Raw genomic sequence first — 17,916 nt, 5'->3', positions numbered from 1 at the left:
ATCGGAAAACCTTCCTATGAAGTGCCGCTTTCTTTAGATCTCGGTAACAGGTGGGTCGTGTGTATGTTTTCATAACTAACTTTGAATTATTATGTTTTGCTTTTTGTGAATCATTAATGGGTTTAAACAGGATTACGAAAAACTCATACATTTATCACGTCATCCAGAACTGATTCGTCTGACACGTCATCCAGAATGACATCGTAAATGTTTTATTTATTTATTTGTATTTAAACTCTTTATTTTTACACCACTACACAGTTAGGAATATTCATGACGAATAGAGAGAAACTCAAACACTGGAGTAGAATAAAAAAGGCAGCCTTATCGCTCAGAGGTGATCTCTACCAGGCAACCTTAGGATTAGGACAACAAGATTGAGAACCAATAGGTGGTGTAAAATTATAATAAACCTCCATTCATATAACTACATAAGAATAAATAAACAAAAATTACAATAACTGAAAAAAAATATATGAATTAAATATAAAAATAATTAGTTAATATATATAATGATAAACTATAAATTCTAGATAAGAAAAAAATATAAACACATTTTAGAAAAAACAAAAGTCGTCTTATTTTTTAAATATATCAAGCGTTTTTCCCTGTCACATGTTTGTTGGAAAAGCATTCCACAATTCGATTGCTTGCACTGTGAATGGAAGCTTATAAAACTTCGTCTTGTGGAATGGCATGCTCAGTTTTAGTATACGACATGATCTTAAGTCAGATGGCGTTCTTACAAAGTTGAACTTTTCTTTCAAGTAAGTAGGTGTTTAGTTATTGTTGTATAGATATACCTATGTGTGCGGGCTGCGACCCGCGACGCCCGCCTACCTTTATATTATACTAATCAGTGTGCTAATGGCTGGCTTGTTTTACTGACGTATACGTACGCCCTCCCTTGCTAGATAGAAACACAACAGTGGCGACGAGTGCGGATTAAAAAAGTTGTTCGAAATGTCTACGGGAACGACTTATGGGGTTCTGACGACCTTTGACCATCTCTCACAAGAATGGGACAACTACAAGTCGCGTTTAAATCAATGGTTTATTGCTAACGACATAACCTCAACAACGGACAAAACAACAATTAAAAGGAGGGCGATCTTGTTAACATCATTAAGTGAGTCATCATTTAAGTTAGCAAGTGACCTGGCGTTACCCAAGAAGGTGGAAGAACTAGGATACGAGGAGTTATTGAAGCTACTCGACGATCACTTCACACCAAAAAGGCTTGGGTTTGCGGAAAAGTCGACATTTTATGCCGCAACACAGCGACCAGGGGAAAGTCACACTCAATGGGCAGCCAGGATAAGAGGGTTAGCGGCTCACTGTGAGTTCAAGAACTTGGAGGAAGCCTTGTTAGATAAGTTTATCATGGGCATGGTAGCAGGACGTGAGCGGGACAAGTTGTTCGTGCAGAACCAGCGGGAGCTGACCCTCGCTAAGGCCATAGATCTGGCAGAGAGCGTGAGGTGTGCACGGCAGGCCTCGTCACAGGCGGCGCCGGGGGCGAGCAGCGTGGCGCAGCAAGTCCAGACACCGTATTCATGATAAACAAGAAGGAAAAGTGCAGTGTGTGCGGGTTTACCAACCATAAGTCTCAGCAGTGTCGTTTTAAAACCTACAAATGTAAAAAGTGTAATTTTAAAGGTCATTTACGTAAGATGTGTCCTAACGAGGAAAAAGTTAAATTCGTGGATGAAGGTACTCTGGACGACGGAGACGACGGTGAGTCTTTTTATAATATTCGGTGCGTTAAAGGGAAACCAATGACGGAGCGAGTCATGATCAGTGGTCTGGCGTTAGAATTTGAAATAGATAGCGGTTCAGCGGTAAGCGTGATTTCCGAAAGTACGTACAAGTCGCATTTTAAACAATTACCATTGTCAGTAACCAACAAAAAATTATTTAGTTATACGGGCGAAAATATTAAAACAGTCGGAGTTGTATTATTGCCTATATCATATAATGGCCGTACGCATGTTTTAAATGTATACGTGGTATGCGCAAGCGGGCCGCCATTGCTAGGCCGTGATTTCATTAGGGAGTTTGACCTTCAGTTGGTACCTGCAAATGCAGCGGCCGTGCATACGTTACACGCGGAGATGCAGGCCGAATGCAAATCTAATATTGTCAAACAACTCGTCGATCAGTATCCGAAAGTTTTCTCAGACAATCTTGGATCGTTTAACAAATATGAAATAAGCTTGCGCCTTAAACCAGATGCTAAGCCGATTTTTTTTAAAGCGAGATCAGTACCCTACGCTTTAAAGGAAAAAATAGACAAAGAACTGGATCGGTTATTATCATTAGGCATTTTAAAACCTGTGGAACACTCCGAGTATGCATCGCCTGTGGTACCTGTTTTAAAGAAGAACGGCAGCATACGGTTATGTGCCGACTATTCGGTTACAATAAATAGACAGTTGGTTATGGACCAATATCCGTTGCCGACAGTAAACGATTTGTTAGCTAAATTACATGGGGGCGTACAATTCAGTAAAATAGATTTATCTATGGCATACAATCAGTTTATATTAAATAAAGATTCGCAAAGTCTAACATGCATCAACACGCATCGCGGTCTCTTTAATTTTACCCGTTTAGTTTTTGGGTTATCCAGTGCGCCGGCCATTTTCCAGCGGGCGATGGAATGCTTGCTTTCGGGTATAGATGGAATCATATTTCTGTTGGACGACATTCTCATCACAGGAGCTAATAAAGACCAGCATATACATAGGCTGTATGCAGTGTTACAACGCTTAGATAACGCGGGTTTAACGGTACAGATGAGTAAGTGCGAATTCTTTAAAGATGAGATTTCATATTTAGGTCACATCATAGACAAGTACGGAATAAGGAAGTCGCTCGATAAGGTAAAAGCAATATTACAAGCTCCTAAGCCTACAAATGTGTCACAACTACAATCGTTTCTGGGTCTCACTAATTATTATAGGAACTTTGTGCCCGACGCGTCATCCGTGTTAAGCCCATTATACAATTTATTAAATAAAAATACAAAATGGGAGTGGACTAGCATTCATGATGACGCATTCGTTCGAATAAAAAACATTTTAGCTTCTGACAAGACACTAGCGCATTTTAATCCTAGGGCCAGGTTAATATTGACTGTGGATGCGTCGCCAACCGGGTTAGGTGCTGTACTGTCACAAGTCGGCAGTGACGGGTTAGAAAGGCCAATATCGTACGCATCTCGGACGTTGAACTCTGCGGAAAAAAATTACGCACAAATTCAAAAAGAAGCTACAGCTATCATTTTCGGCATTAGACGGTTCCACCAGTACTTGTATGGACGGGCCGAGCCCTTTATATTACGAACGGACCATAAACCCCTGCTGGCAATATTTGGGCCACACAAGGGCGTCCCTGAAGTGTCGGCAAACCGGCTGCAGAGGTATGCCATATTCTTAACGGCGTACAATTATACTATAGAGTATATTAGTAGCAAGCTAAATAGCGCGGATTATTTGTCTAGGACAGGCGGGGAAGGGGGACCTGCGGAAACTCAGGAAGAACTCGCGGAGTGCGAAGATCGCGCAACCTACGTCAACTTTGTAGTAGAAGGCGACTTGCCAGTGACACTTAGTGATATGCGGCGCGAAACGTCTCGCGACCCCCACTTATCTGTAGTTATACGGTACGTCATGAACGGCTGGCCTAGAAAAATAAATGACGATAATCTCAAACCCTTCTTTAATTGCCGGTCACAGTTGTCACACGAAAATGGTATCCTAATGAGAGGACATAAAGTTGTTATTCCCTTAAACTTACAAAATACTATTTGTAAGGAACTACATAGTTCACACTTCGGGGTAGTAAAAATGAAGGCGGAGGCTCGCAAGCGGCTTTGGTTCCCGGGCGTGGACGCGGCGCTGGAGGCGCTGGCGGCGTCGTGCGGCGTGTGCTGCGCGCTACGGCCCGCGCCGCCGCACGCACCGCTGGCGCCTTGGCCTCTGCCGCCGCACCCGTTTTACCGAATCCATGTGGATTTCTTAGGCCCGTTTCATAATTGTATGTTTTTAATCATTGTAGACGCGTATAGTAAATGGGTAGAATGTTACGACGTGTCTTCAACATACAATTCGACGGTGGTTATTAATAAATTGTATGATACGATGTCAAGATTTGGAATTCCACATACGTTGGTGAGTGACAACGCTACCTCTTTCACTTCTGTAGAATTTAAGGATTTTTGTAAACGAAACGGTATTGAACACGTTTTATCTCCAGTTTATCACCCAGCTAGTAATGGCCAAGCCGAGAGTTTCGTAAAGATTGTGAAAAGGGGCCTTAAGGGTATTATTTTAGAGGGATGTAATAAAAGATCTCTTCACGGTAAAATTAATAAATTTTTATTTGATTACCGAAATTCAAAACACAGTACCACTGATCAGTCGCCTGCGGAATTGGTATACGGGCGCGCGTTACGCTCGAGGCTGGACTTAATAGACCCAGTCGCGCCGTCACCCTCGTCCACCGACCTTACACGTACCGTCGAACGTAAACAGTCCTCACAGGCTAAAGATTACAAAGGAGTACAACGTGCGGGTTTTAAAGAAGATGATAACGTATGGATAACTAAAAATAAGGATACTAAAAAATTCACTTGGATGGAAGGAGTAATAAAAAAGAAAATTGGACACGTTATGTATGTGGTATATGTGCCAAGTCTGAAAAGTGAAATTACAAGACACATCGATCAGATTAGACCACGAGTGTTTTCGGCAGCTAGCGACGACCAGACCTGGGACCCGGACGTGATACCAGACCTACCATCACATGCTGCAGTCCACTGCGATGCTGTCGCGGCACCAGGAGGGGAAGGGGAGTCAGCTAGGGAGCCTGGGCAAGGTGCGTCGCCGGTGGGTTGCCCGGCAACACCGCTGCGCCCTTGCAACGACGCTCAAAGGCGACGGGCAATAAGTCCGATTTTCTCCACACCAACTTCAGACCCGCATCATGACAGTGAATAGTGATGGATAGTAAGATACAGTTAGCTAGTATAAGTTTAATCGTGTTTCTGAATCTAAGGGGAAGGGATGTTGTATAGATATACCTATGTGTGCGGGCTGCGACCCGCGACGCCCGCCTACCTTTATATTATACTAATCAGTGTGCTAATGGCTGGCTTGTTTTACTGACGTATACGTACGCCCTCCCTTGCTAGATAGAAACACAACAGTTATTAAATAAAATACAGTACAGAAGTGTAAGTCCTGGCGACGACGGCGAATTTTAACTGAATAGCAAGATTTTGTAGACACTCGTTGGTTCAGTTGGTCCTCAGTCAGATTCAGATAGCTTGCGTCCTCAAAATCTAGAATAGAAAGAACTAGAGAATGTGCTAACATAACTTTGGTAAAGTTTGGAAGAAACAAGAACAGACCTTAGGCGCCATAGTTGCAAACATCGTCGTACTTTTGAAAACATTCCAAAATGTTGTTGCGTCCCGGAGACAGATATTTAAAGCCCGACAAAGTTCTGAAAAAAAAACTTAGTAGAGTCGCGGGCGACAGCCACTATTTTATAAAGCAATCTTATAAGGCTGATGCACTCGCCTATCCCCAGAAACCGACCGATGCACTATCGCGAAGGGTGAGGTTTACCATACAAATTCTAGCTTTTCACATTGCAGTCTACCTGTCCATTAGCAACGTATTACATTTTAGATATTCAGATTTCAAGAATATTTGCAAAATTTTCCGAAGAGCAAATGGATTAAGCTTACCTAAAAAGGTACCGAATTTGCTTGCTTACTACGATGCTCTTTTTGCTCTAAGGACCTTTTGAAAAATAAGAATTTGCATTTGAAAAATTTTTACATTGCTTCGGTAGGTACGTTTTCATAAATAGAACATTTTTGTCTTTTTGTAGAACTACATTTGATTTGAAAAAGGAACCGTCAGAGACTCGTTTGCGTGTCCCCTGATGTTTATTTTGGCATGTTATTGATGCTGGACGGAAAAAGTTGAAATTCAGTACAAATAATATACAGAAAGGTAAAACACTAACGGGCGAATAGCGGAATTACATAAAATTTGATTTGGATTAATTGGCAGTAGTTTGGCGCCCTTTAAAGACTCCATAATAGAGCAGATAACAATTGGAACCTATTAAGCAACGCGCTCCCCGATGCACTGGTTTGGACAGCGCCAATTTTCGATCTTATATTTAGGATGAGTCAAAATGAGAAACCGTACTATCAAGGAGGAAGGTTACTCGTAATTATTTTGTTGGTGGAAACTGTTATTATTATATGTATGTTATATAGTACTTTATGTTAATTAGAAAGGATGTTGATCGTGCCTGGAATAGATGAAGTATTTAAAAGGATGATTTATACTAGACCGTGGCGGAAAAGAGCCATGCTACGTAAGGGAAAATATTACTGTAGGCGCTGGGTATCACGGCCGAGCCTTGTTCGAAGCACGGTCGTCCACAACCGTATCTATATCTAAAAATATAAAATTGAAGCGTCCGTGATCTCAAGTTCTTCAGTCATCGGAATTTTACTATATTATAAACTACACCTATTATAGAACAGGCGCCCCCTGACTAGGTGGTGCGACGACTTCCGGAAAGAGGCAGGTATCCATTGGATGCAGAAGGCTGGGAGTAGAAAGAGTTGGCGCTGCTTAAAAGCAGTGAATGCATATTGGCTGATGGTGATGATAATAATGATGATGCCCTACCTATAATAGGTACCACTAAAATAAACAAACGTTATCAGTCTGTATTTTGGAAAGGGCAAAATCTGTTTAAGAACTGAACTGATTTTGACAGGACTTCTAGAGTTAAGTAGATGATTATAAAGGAAGTAAAAATCTTACGGATTAAAAAGGGAAAATTTGATACATTTTGTAAAAAATAATTTCAAGTTTCAGTTTAATCTTTATAACTTATAGGTACAATTAATGACCCGGACTTACAGACAGAGTTACTTCTGATCTTAGAAATCCGTAAAGCGATGTGTAGAGAACAAAGTCTTAGGCATAAGGGAAAGTACCTACGCAAAAATTGAATATTGCAAAAACCGCACCTGAGTGAAAAAATTAACTCAAAAGCACGAAATTTACAATCCTCATCGAGCATTAAAAAAGACAACCATCCCCTCACGATTCTTCGTGAGGGGATGGTTGTCTGACACTGTGACATTTTTATGAATGCATAAAATATATATTGCATTAATGAACGTAAACTATTTTAAAATTGGAAAAATATCTTTATCTACGGGAAATCATAAATTCCTCGCGACCAGTCACGAGTTGTTCATTTAATTGACTTTGTTTCCGGGTAGACGGTTAAAAACATTTTCCAATCGCACTTTTCTTACGTAAATTTCAAAGACATTCTAGTCACACATGAGAATGTAAGGTATTCTTTATATAATCTTTCATAAAAATACCAAGACTTTCATGGAGGAGTGGTTCGCCTCTAGAAAAATCCAAAGGCGAACTTCACTCCTTTGATCTCTTCAATCTACTCCAATCTTCTTGAGTTCCAAACTCTTACGAATTGTCTTCTGCAGCTTTACAAAGTAAATAGTTTCCGAATGCTTTCAATTCCTGCGCTTTGCTCTTTACAAATTTCCTCTGTTGGAACATAAAGTTGCGGGGGATTCCTTCTTTGACATAAGATTGAAGCTCGTAAAACTTAATCCTGAAGTCACATGAGAGACTTTTAATATTAACAGTACAATATGCTCTAGATTTCTCAACTTCAGCGCTAGTTAAAAATTGATATAAATTAAATACTTTTTAAAATTATTTAATATTGGTAAAAATAATTGGTTTTTGTATATTCAACTGCCATGTTGCCCTAGTCGTTAACATGTTTGACCGAAGATAACGAGGTCTCACTTTTGGATAGCGTGGAGAGTCGAAGCTCTCAATCCCTCACTCGAAATATTACCTCAAGTTAAGAGTATTTTAAATATATATATTAGTTCTTATGAAAGTCAGCAACTTCGATGCCAGAAGAAACATAAAAAAAAATTTGAATACTTCATGTTCTTTTATGAAAATATAATATAGACTATTTTAACACTGAATTAGGCAATTCACTGCGTCTACAAGCTTAAAGATCTTTTCATATTATACTTTAAATACCATTAGGTATCTATCTAGTAATTGGGTAATAGGTTAGATTTTAGGTTAAATGTTAATTGAATCTCCGAACTTAGTGTCATGTGCTAATTTACTTGAAGAATTTACTTGAAGTTCCCATATTTGTCGAGTAGGTAAAAATAGGGCGTGGGCATTCAATTCATGTAAAACTGCCATTATGACGCGCATTGCTTCATAAGTGATAAATATTTTCAATAAACTGTAAAGCAAAACTCAAATACATTTTTAGATACGCAATCAATGATGCTAAGTAGAATATTCAATTGCTAATTTGTCACAACAGTTATCATAAAGCGAAGTTCAGCTATATTATTAATAGTATTTTAAAAAATTGCTTTAGCCTACACGAAGACGAATGGACAGACTGAAAACAAAGACTTCACAAAAGGGCTTCGTTTGTTGGACTATGCAACTCCGACTATGACCAAAAACGTATGGTTATTGGTTTTAACCAAAAACCATACGATTTTGGTCACGTTTTTGGTTTTAAGAGTTGCATAGTGGTAGTACGTGATACTGTGGTAGTTTACATTGAATTTCAGTTGCGACCGCAATGAAGATTGCGCTAGCGACAGTGGTGTTAATTCGGATATACACAAAAGCAATTAATATCAATGTCTTGTAACGTGATGATAAATTTATTGAATTGGCCACAGAACATCTGGACACGAATATTATAATGTATGTGCGCTGTATGCTGTGAAATGTCAAATGCCGAGAGGTTGTTATTCAACCGATTACATTTAAATACTATATAAATAAATAATAAATAAATATACTACGACAATACACACATCGCCATCTAGCCCCAAAGTAAGCGTAGCTTGTGTTATGGGTGCTAAGACGACTGATGGATATTTTTTTATTATGAATAATATAGATAAATACTTATAAAATACATATAAACACCCAGACACTAAAAAACATTCCTGTTCAGCACACAAAAATTTTCACGTAGTGGGGATCGAACCCACGGCCTTTGACCCAGAAAGCAGGGTCGCTGCCCACTGCGCAAATCAGTTGTCACGAATATACGAAGAAGTTGCACACACCGTCATCGTTATCAACCCATTACAGGCCCAAATCTGTGCACGCGTCTTCTCTCAGAATGGTAAGATTCTGATCAGAATGGTAAGATGGCAGTCCACCAAGATGACCGAGTGCGGATTAATAGAAATTTGAGAACAGTAGGGGGAAATCTCAGGCATGCCAGTTTAAGATGTTTTCCTTCGCCTTTAAGCAAGGGATAATTTCATTGCTTATATTTATACGTATAACACATGATTCAGCACATACATAATCCTCATTCCGCCATTAATGTATTGTGTCCAAATACAGTGAAAACCAAATACAGTGGAATGGTGCTTCTCAAAAACGTTTGCCCATTTTCCCATTTTATGGTAAACATTTAGAACATGTCAGTTGAGAGAAATTGTTTAACCTCATAAGAGGTTAATAAACAATTTCTCTCAACTGCTTAATGGTATGAACTGACTAACCGTTTGTTCGAGAAACACTACTAAATTGGAGTGGTTTTTGATGCTTCATTATGGTTCGAGTTCACAATTTCTGTATGTTCTTAATTCTGTGACTTATTGTACAACGTCTAACATAATTACGAAATAATATTGAAGGATGTATTACAATATTTCATAAGAAATCACCCTTTTAAAATATTAAATAAAAATAAGCATACTTACATTTTTCGATAGAAACAAATTCAAACCATTCCTAGTGTTCACTTATATTACTACTTTTACTATTGAAGATAAAAGACCGACACGCGCATAGTACCTACGCTATACGACGGAGTAACATGATTTCGATTTTGCATGTGATGTTACGGCTGTAAGTAATTTCTTTTAGTTAAAACTACTAGGTTTTCGGTTTCACAGATAAGTCGCAGAGACGTACGTCTTAAGTCCGTGGAGTATTATTTCGGTTTTCATCTACATGTTGTGCAGCTTTTGACAGCATCCTTGGTCTAGTGTTTACTATTTCGACTACAGATCACGAGGGTGTGATTCTCGGCGGTCGGGCAAAAATGGTTAGCTTAGGTTTTTTAAGCCAAATTATTTGCAATATCACCCCAGTAGGTAATTAGCATTTGCGTTATCCAGCATGCTAACGTTGCCAACATTATGTTGCCTATATATCGTTCCCAGTTGTGTACGACCACGCCTGTCCAGACTGAAATCACGTAATAAGCTTTAGATAATTATGATTTAAATAAAAATTAAATTCCTGCGATGTTGTCATCAACGTCATTATTTCAACCAATGGAAGTCCTCGTGGGCACTCCGCTTCATTTTTTTAAAGTAACAGAGTGCCGCCCTGCGTCAATCAACCTGAATCTCGCGTGCCTTATGAGGCTGTTACAGCATGTTATGTTGTTATGGCAAGTGCGCCCTTAGCACCGGAATACAGTACCGAATGCTGCTTGGCGGCAGGTAAGACTTCCCCGAATAAGCTCTGTCTAATACTGCTGAAAGCGCTTTTTGGTGTGGAGTTGTCACTTAAGCACCAAAGTCATTTAAGTTCTGAGCTTTGTGGTTCCTCCCATTGCCACTTTAGCAGCTAAAGTGGCACAAGCCTTAACCCTACCTAGTGTACATATTATGAAAAATCTTTATTTCCTAGCGTGTATTCGCTTCCGCTAGGTTTGTGAAAGCACCCAAAGTGAAGCCGCGCCGTCCGGTGGTTTTGTAAACTTATTTGCAATATGCGGCGTAGTGCCGACTTATTGGCAATATTTTTCAACGGATGTTCCAATTTGTATGTACGAGGTAAAGAATCAACAGCCCCAGTCCACTAATATTACACAGTTGGGCATACGGCAGACGAGTTTAGGGTTTACGAACTATTATATATATATACAGCATTGGGGAATGTCTGCGGCTGTTTTGTGAAATTATTTTATTTGTGGTTTTTTTTTTTTTTTTTTTGTCTGTATCCTCGCCTAGGATAAGAGAGTTTATACCTTTTCTGCGAGATATCCAGATGGGGTGAGGGGGGAAGAACTTATTAGGGTACGTTTCTCGTTGATGGACACAATGCAGGCCTTTGTAGAACGCACGCCTTGCATGTAATGTAAAGTGTAGCATCAGTTGAGCCATTACCGTTGTTCTGCACTAATTACAATAAAAAAAATAAAAAATATAGGTACCTGCCAACTACAGCATAGTTGCAAATCAAATCAAAAATCTTCATTCAAATAGACGACCTCACAGGCACTTATGAATCAATCGTATATACTTTTTCTTTTATTGTTAGTGGGGTGATAACTACATTCTTTAACATAAAACTAAAGCTATGAGGGTTCCAAGCGCCATCTGTTATGAGAAGTACACATCTGACCTAGACTAGAGTGAGTAACATAGTAGGTAATTAATTATTGACGGTATTTCTATAAATATTAAGTTCTTTGTCTCGACTTATTCTTTTTCTAGGCTATTGAAAAGGGATACCAAAACGATTACAGTACCTAACTAAAACAAACCAAGGTTTTACTATAGAAAAAAGAACATTGGGTTCTTTTAGCAGCTTAATCAAATATAGCAGCTATCTGATTTACAAGTTTGCTATACTTCCTTTCCTTCCTTCCTTCGTTCATTCACCTTCTTTACCCCTTCTATGTTATATACAGTGTTGTATTCATTTTTTGTTCATATTGTTAATTTTATTTAGTGCCGGCATCAGTCCCTACATACCTATTAACTGTGTGATATGTAAAACATTTTTTCAAAGCGGGCTATCGATCAGAGTTACCTATTTGATCGCATAGCCGCCAAGAAAAGAAGTCAAACTAATAACAACTTCCTTTTTTGCATCGGGAATTCAAAATTCCGCCCATAAGATATTCCGCTTGTTACAAGAAGCGTAGAAAATTCAGTCGATGCCATCTTAAAATGTTGCAACTACCGCCATCTATAGCAAGGTGTTAAAATTAGTTCAAGAGAGAAAGTGAAGTAGTAAAATGAACCCTGTGCGATTGTTACGGCTTACGTCGTGGTACGGGACATTTCCAACAGATGGCTCTATGTGTATTAAATTAATATGATAAAATCTCAATAAAATTATAAATTGTTGTTATTATTATAAACAAATATAATTTATATACAAAATGCAATTATTATTTCAAAAACTCAGTAACTTAATTTTAGAATATCGTTATACCTCAAAACTTTTAACAAAGTGAAAACTTCTAAAATCACACAGATTCTTACGAATAAAGTTGTTTAAATACAGTTACAGTTACACTTTTTAAAGTTAGTGGACACCGAAATAACTACATAATCGATATGATAGGAATAATAGTTTTGCTTACAACTTTTTACTATACCTACATACCTATCTACATTTAAAAAATATATTATAAAGAAACATTAAGATGATATTACTTCTAGATAAACTAGCTTCCTTCAGATAAAAGAGTAAGTTCAGTAGTTTCAAAGTATATCGATAACAAAGAAACAAAAATGCAAGCCAATCTTTCTTCGTCATTTTATTAATAAGCAGGTGTGAATTTTACACAATCACCTTACGTTTTTCGTAATTTACGCGGGAACGATGATAATATTTACGGTTACATATTCAAATACCTATGCGAGGGAAATATCTATTCAAAGATACTTAAAGTGCTTGTTTGCTAAAACTCAGTCAGACAGGTTGACAGCATTGACTACGGAATCTGCTCTTGCATGCTCATACACAAAGTTTATTACAAGCCGTATAACCGTCCCTACAGGTCGTGCTATATTGATTTATTATTACATTTTAAATTAATTATAACGTTTGGTATCCTTTGGGGTATTGACAACTTCGACTAATTGGCAATTGAAATTATATGAAATCTTATTTAGACGTGTTTGTGTGTACGTATAACAGTGTGTATAAATAATTATTGTTTTAATAATTATAATTAAAAATATCCAGAACTTTATTGCTAACCAGAGGAAACTTAGAAATTGAAATTCCCTAATTTACCTAATATTTTCCACATTTTAATATTCCCTAATAGTCGGGACCAAACATAGAATCTCCACTTTTGTAACCACAACGCTCACCACCACCACCAGTGGCGACGTTAAATGAAATGCGGAGGAAAAATACCCTGTAATCGGTAGTTTAAATAACTAAAGGACAAAAAAGAAGAGGAAGATCAAAAAAGAGATGGATAATTTGTGTAATAGAATAGTGAGATGACGGGTAATAGAAGACAGAAGTGAGTGGAAGGAGAAAACATATTGTGCTGACTCCACTTGGCGTAAGAAGAGACCTGTTACAAAGCAAAGTTCTTTATCTAGTTATTCTGGCTGTACCTACTTAACGATGAAACCATTCGGGTTTTACCGAGAGATAGTCTGATTTTGATTTAACTACTTAATTTATTTAAGGATTGGTTGAAAAAAAATATGTGGGTGTTTGCAACAATCCGTAACAGCTAAAAAGTGTGGTCATTTTATAAATATTTTAGGGATGTACTGTGAAGAGTTAGATTTTGAGACAGACTTCGTGTTTATACTCGTGCCTTTACCGTTTAGTTGCTTATATAATTTATTATTTCAAAAAAAAGTATTAAAATGCATGTAATTTATAAAATAACTGTGATACATGCCTGACAGCTGTCCATAAAGCGTGTGAAGTCTACATAATATCCGCAATTGGTTGGTTCGGTTTAGACTACGGCCTAAAGCCTTCTCATTCTGGTAGGACACCCTTGCCTTTTAGTGGACCCGTAATGGATTGATACTGATGGTGATGAATATATATTATTGAATATATATTATTGTATATATGATAGTATATATATTAGTCTTCCAATCCGTATTCACCGTAAATTTGGAAAAAAACTACTTCGAACTATATAGGTAGTATTAATTATTTATTTAGTTAAATATCCCTATCCCTACTTCCCTACTAATATCATAAATGTGAATGTAAGTTTGTTTGTTACGCTTTCACGCAAAAACTACTTAACCAATCCACATGAAACCTTGTACACATATTCTTGGAAGTGTTAGAAGTAATATCGGATACTTTTTGTCCCGACATTATCTATAGATCGGTTCCTTTGGGATAGGGGATGAGGTTTGACGTTTAACACCATAACTCCGACAAATTATAACCTATTTAAATAATTATTATTGTACTATATAATGTGTTTAATTTCGCCCAAACTGTGGTTCGAGAAAGAGGACAGAACTCCTCAGCGGACAGAAAGCAGCAAACCCCTCATTAAAGGCTTAGCTATACTGAATATTTAACATTTTTTAGAATTTCAACTAAATTAATTGCCACATCAACAAACGCAGACGAAGTCGCGTTAAACAGCTAGTAAAATATAAATAAATATACTACGACAATACAGGTAGCGCCATCTAGCCCCAAAGTAAGAGTAGCTATTGTTATGGATGATAAGATGACAGAAGAATATTATTATGAATATAATACACATAAATACTTACAGTTGATTACTTTTTATTCAAGCCCCAAGAAGCGAGTGCATCAGTGGACGTCCAATCGTTGACATGACAATGACGATGATGTAAACCATTACACGTCTACTGCTGGACGAAGGTCTTTACGTTGGTCTTGAAAATGATAGCTTAGTGTAGTGCAGAGTTCGAGCCCCGACACGCACCACCGTCTTTTCGGAGCTATGTGCGTTTTAGTTTAAGCCATTTAAAAATCACTGAACATTGGTCTTGACAATGATAGCTTAGTGGGCAAGGCTTTCGTGAATACAGAGTTCGAGCCCCGGCGCGCCCCACTGTCTTTTCGGAGCTATGTGCGTTTTACTTTAAGCCATTTAAAAATCACTGAACATTGGTCTTGACAATGATAGCTTAGTGGGCAAGGCTTTCGTGAATACAGAGTTCGAGCCCCGGCGCGCCCCACTGTCTTTTCGGAGTTATGTGCGTTTTAGTTTAAGCCATTTAAAAATCACTGAACATTGGTCTTGACAATGATAGCCTAGTGGGCAAGGCTTTCGTGAATACAGAGTTTGAGCCCCGGCACGCACCACTGTATTTTCGGAGTTACTAGCTTATTAATTTAAGAAATTTAAAAATCACTTGCTTCAAACGGTGAAGAAAAACATCGTGAGGAAACCTGCATGCCTGAGAGTTCTCCATAATGTTCTCAAAGCGTGTGAAGTCTACCTAACCGCACTTGGCCAGAGTGATAGACTAAGGCCTAAACTCTTCTCATTCTGTGAGGAGACCGGTCCCCTGTAGTAGACCAGTAATGGATCGATGATGGTAATGAAGATACAATAGCATGAGCATTGTTTAACTGCGTTTTGTTGTAGATACCAAAGTAGCTACGTTTTCAATTAGTACTTTCAAAAAAATATTATTAAACATTTTGTACCTTTGAAAATATTGCAAATGAATGCAAAGGTCTTGTAAACACCGGAAACACCGCAACGGAGGCAAAAACTTATGACAGAGACATGCGCCTTTTGCTTCATGAAGAGGCATTTTTTCTATACAAATTTTTCCGAACTCTCATACATAATATATTTGTCATTATAATTATGTTGATCGTGTATGTGTACTCATTTATCTATAGTAAATATATATAAATATTTATTATTGTATATATAATCTTATTTTATTATTCTCTTTTAATAATTTATTATATTAGTTATTAGTGGTGTGTACTTTGGTGTGTAAATTTAGGTATTTATTATTGTAATTGCGATTTCCCGTCTCTCATGTTTTATTGTGTACTATCGTTAAGGTTACCTGGAAGAGATCACTTTTTGTGATAAGGTCTCTTTTTGCGTCTAATTTTTTTAAGTTTATTTTTATTTTATCCAATAAAGATATTTAAATAAATAAATAAATATAACACATCAATACCCGTAATTTGGGCTTAATTATTATTTGTAAAAGTTAATAAAGCAGCATGGTGGATCTATGCTCTAACCCCTTTCCTAGAAGAAAGTAGACCTAGAACAGCAGTGGTTTTTTTATACGCCTTTTTATCGGTTATTTCTGTTATAATACGTTTTCCATTACTTCCGAACATAGTTGAGACGCAGCTAACATCGACCCATATTTAATGGCACTTAAAAAAAAGAACCGACCGGATTACCGGAATCAAACCCAGGACGTTTGATGGTCCAGCAGTGGAAAGTACTTAATGGAAGTAAACAGCAAATTCAATCTTTTTGTTATGGTGTGTTCATATTTGAATGTCCGAGTGTTAGTTTTAATTAATTTATGACCATTTTCTGTTCGTTGTATCCACCGTTCGGAAGAACAAAATTTAATATAAATAATAGGAGTTACGCCAAACATCCTCATTGAAAAATTCCTCCTTGTCCGATTATTGAAACGGTTCAATATAAGTTCCAATCTTCAGTTTTAAACAAGACTTTGCTTTTCTTGTACAATTCCTCTTTTGGAATACTTAATGTAGATCTACCCCTTTTCATCACTTCGAAAGTTTCGGGCTCGCTTAGGGATGGTCCAGTAGAAATCAGTCTTTAGGGATTTAATACAAATTCACGCAGATACATTAAGAAAAAAAGTTGTATTTGATGGAAAATATTTAATGAAAAGTAATAAGGAAACGGCTGCAAAGATCTTTTTTTAGGTTCCTAGATTTTCTGCTTAGTATGACATATTTTGGAAGTTGCAGAAAGGACAAAGGTTTATATAGAACATTTATAATTAAATTGCGTAGCGGCACATCTCTGTCGGTGTAGTGGTAGCTAGCCACGGCCGATGCCTCCCAACAGGCTAGACTAAATTAAGAACTTATAAATTCTTCCTGCCTGGGATCGCACTCGGGACCTTATTTAAAACTAAAATGCTTACCGATGCGCCAGTGAGGTCGTCAGAAAACTTGACTAGCTTTATAGACAGATACTTTTTCTGCCTAAGAAAATTTTTCATTTTCTGGGTTTTATAACCTACAGTATTTGTCCTATTTGAACAAACTTAAATCTGGTAAATGTCGTATAGATATTAATAATAATAATAATAAATAATAATAAAAATCCTTTATTGCCATACACTATTGTTAATACAAGATTAATAACTAAAAGAATCATCAATTAATATTAACAATATGGCAAATGGCCGCAAACTCAGCCTTATGCTGTGCATTAGCAACAATGCTCAGCGCTGATTTTCAGTCTGCACCAGTATCAGACTGAGCAAACTGACGCCCGAGTAAATTTAAGAAAGAAATTTAAATAAAAAAAAAAAAATAAAAAAAAAAAAATCCAAATAAACTGTAAAAGAGAGCCAATAAAACTAAAACTAACACAAACTTAAATTAAACAAGTAGGTATATAAAAGTAATTAAAGAAAATAAAATGAAATTGTAGAAAAAACAAAAAATAAATACATAATTATTCCAAACAGTACTCATTTTGCATTGACAAATCTCGCTGCTTCAATTTGTAAGCTAAGGTATAAATTTTTTAGCTTGTGTTTAAATACTATTTCGCCAAGAATATTATCACATGTACGGAACGGAGGAGGAAGATCATTCCAGATCTTGGCCGCAGCGAATCGAAAGCAGCCCCTGAACCCTGCCTTTTTGTGTTTAGGGGTGGCTAGTTTCCATTTATTAATAACCCGCCTTGTATCATTATCTCTTTGCCAGTGCAGTTTCTCGTACAGGTACGGTGGACACTTACCATGCAGTATTCTGTATAGCATCACATGTAATATAGTATGTTACATGAAATGAAAATTTAATGATCTTGCGTACCGGAACTTAATCGAAGGAGGACACT

The 17,916-nt window shown here is 37.4% G+C and overlaps 1 pseudogene; it reads left to right on the top strand.

Moving 5' to 3' along the window:
- Positions 1-807: 807 nt before the first annotated feature.
- Positions 808-5,153, top strand: LOC120636687 (annotated as a pseudogene).
- Positions 5,154-17,916: the final 12,763 nt, after the last annotated feature.

This window comes from Pararge aegeria, chromosome Z (genome assembly GCF_905163445.1).
Source record: "Pararge aegeria chromosome Z, ilParAegt1.1, whole genome shotgun sequence".
In the NCBI taxonomy this organism is placed as follows: domain Eukaryota; kingdom Metazoa; phylum Arthropoda; class Insecta; order Lepidoptera; family Nymphalidae; genus Pararge; species Pararge aegeria.
Note: the sequence above shows the minus strand (reverse complement) of the source record. Positions and strands in the feature narration are given on the sequence as shown.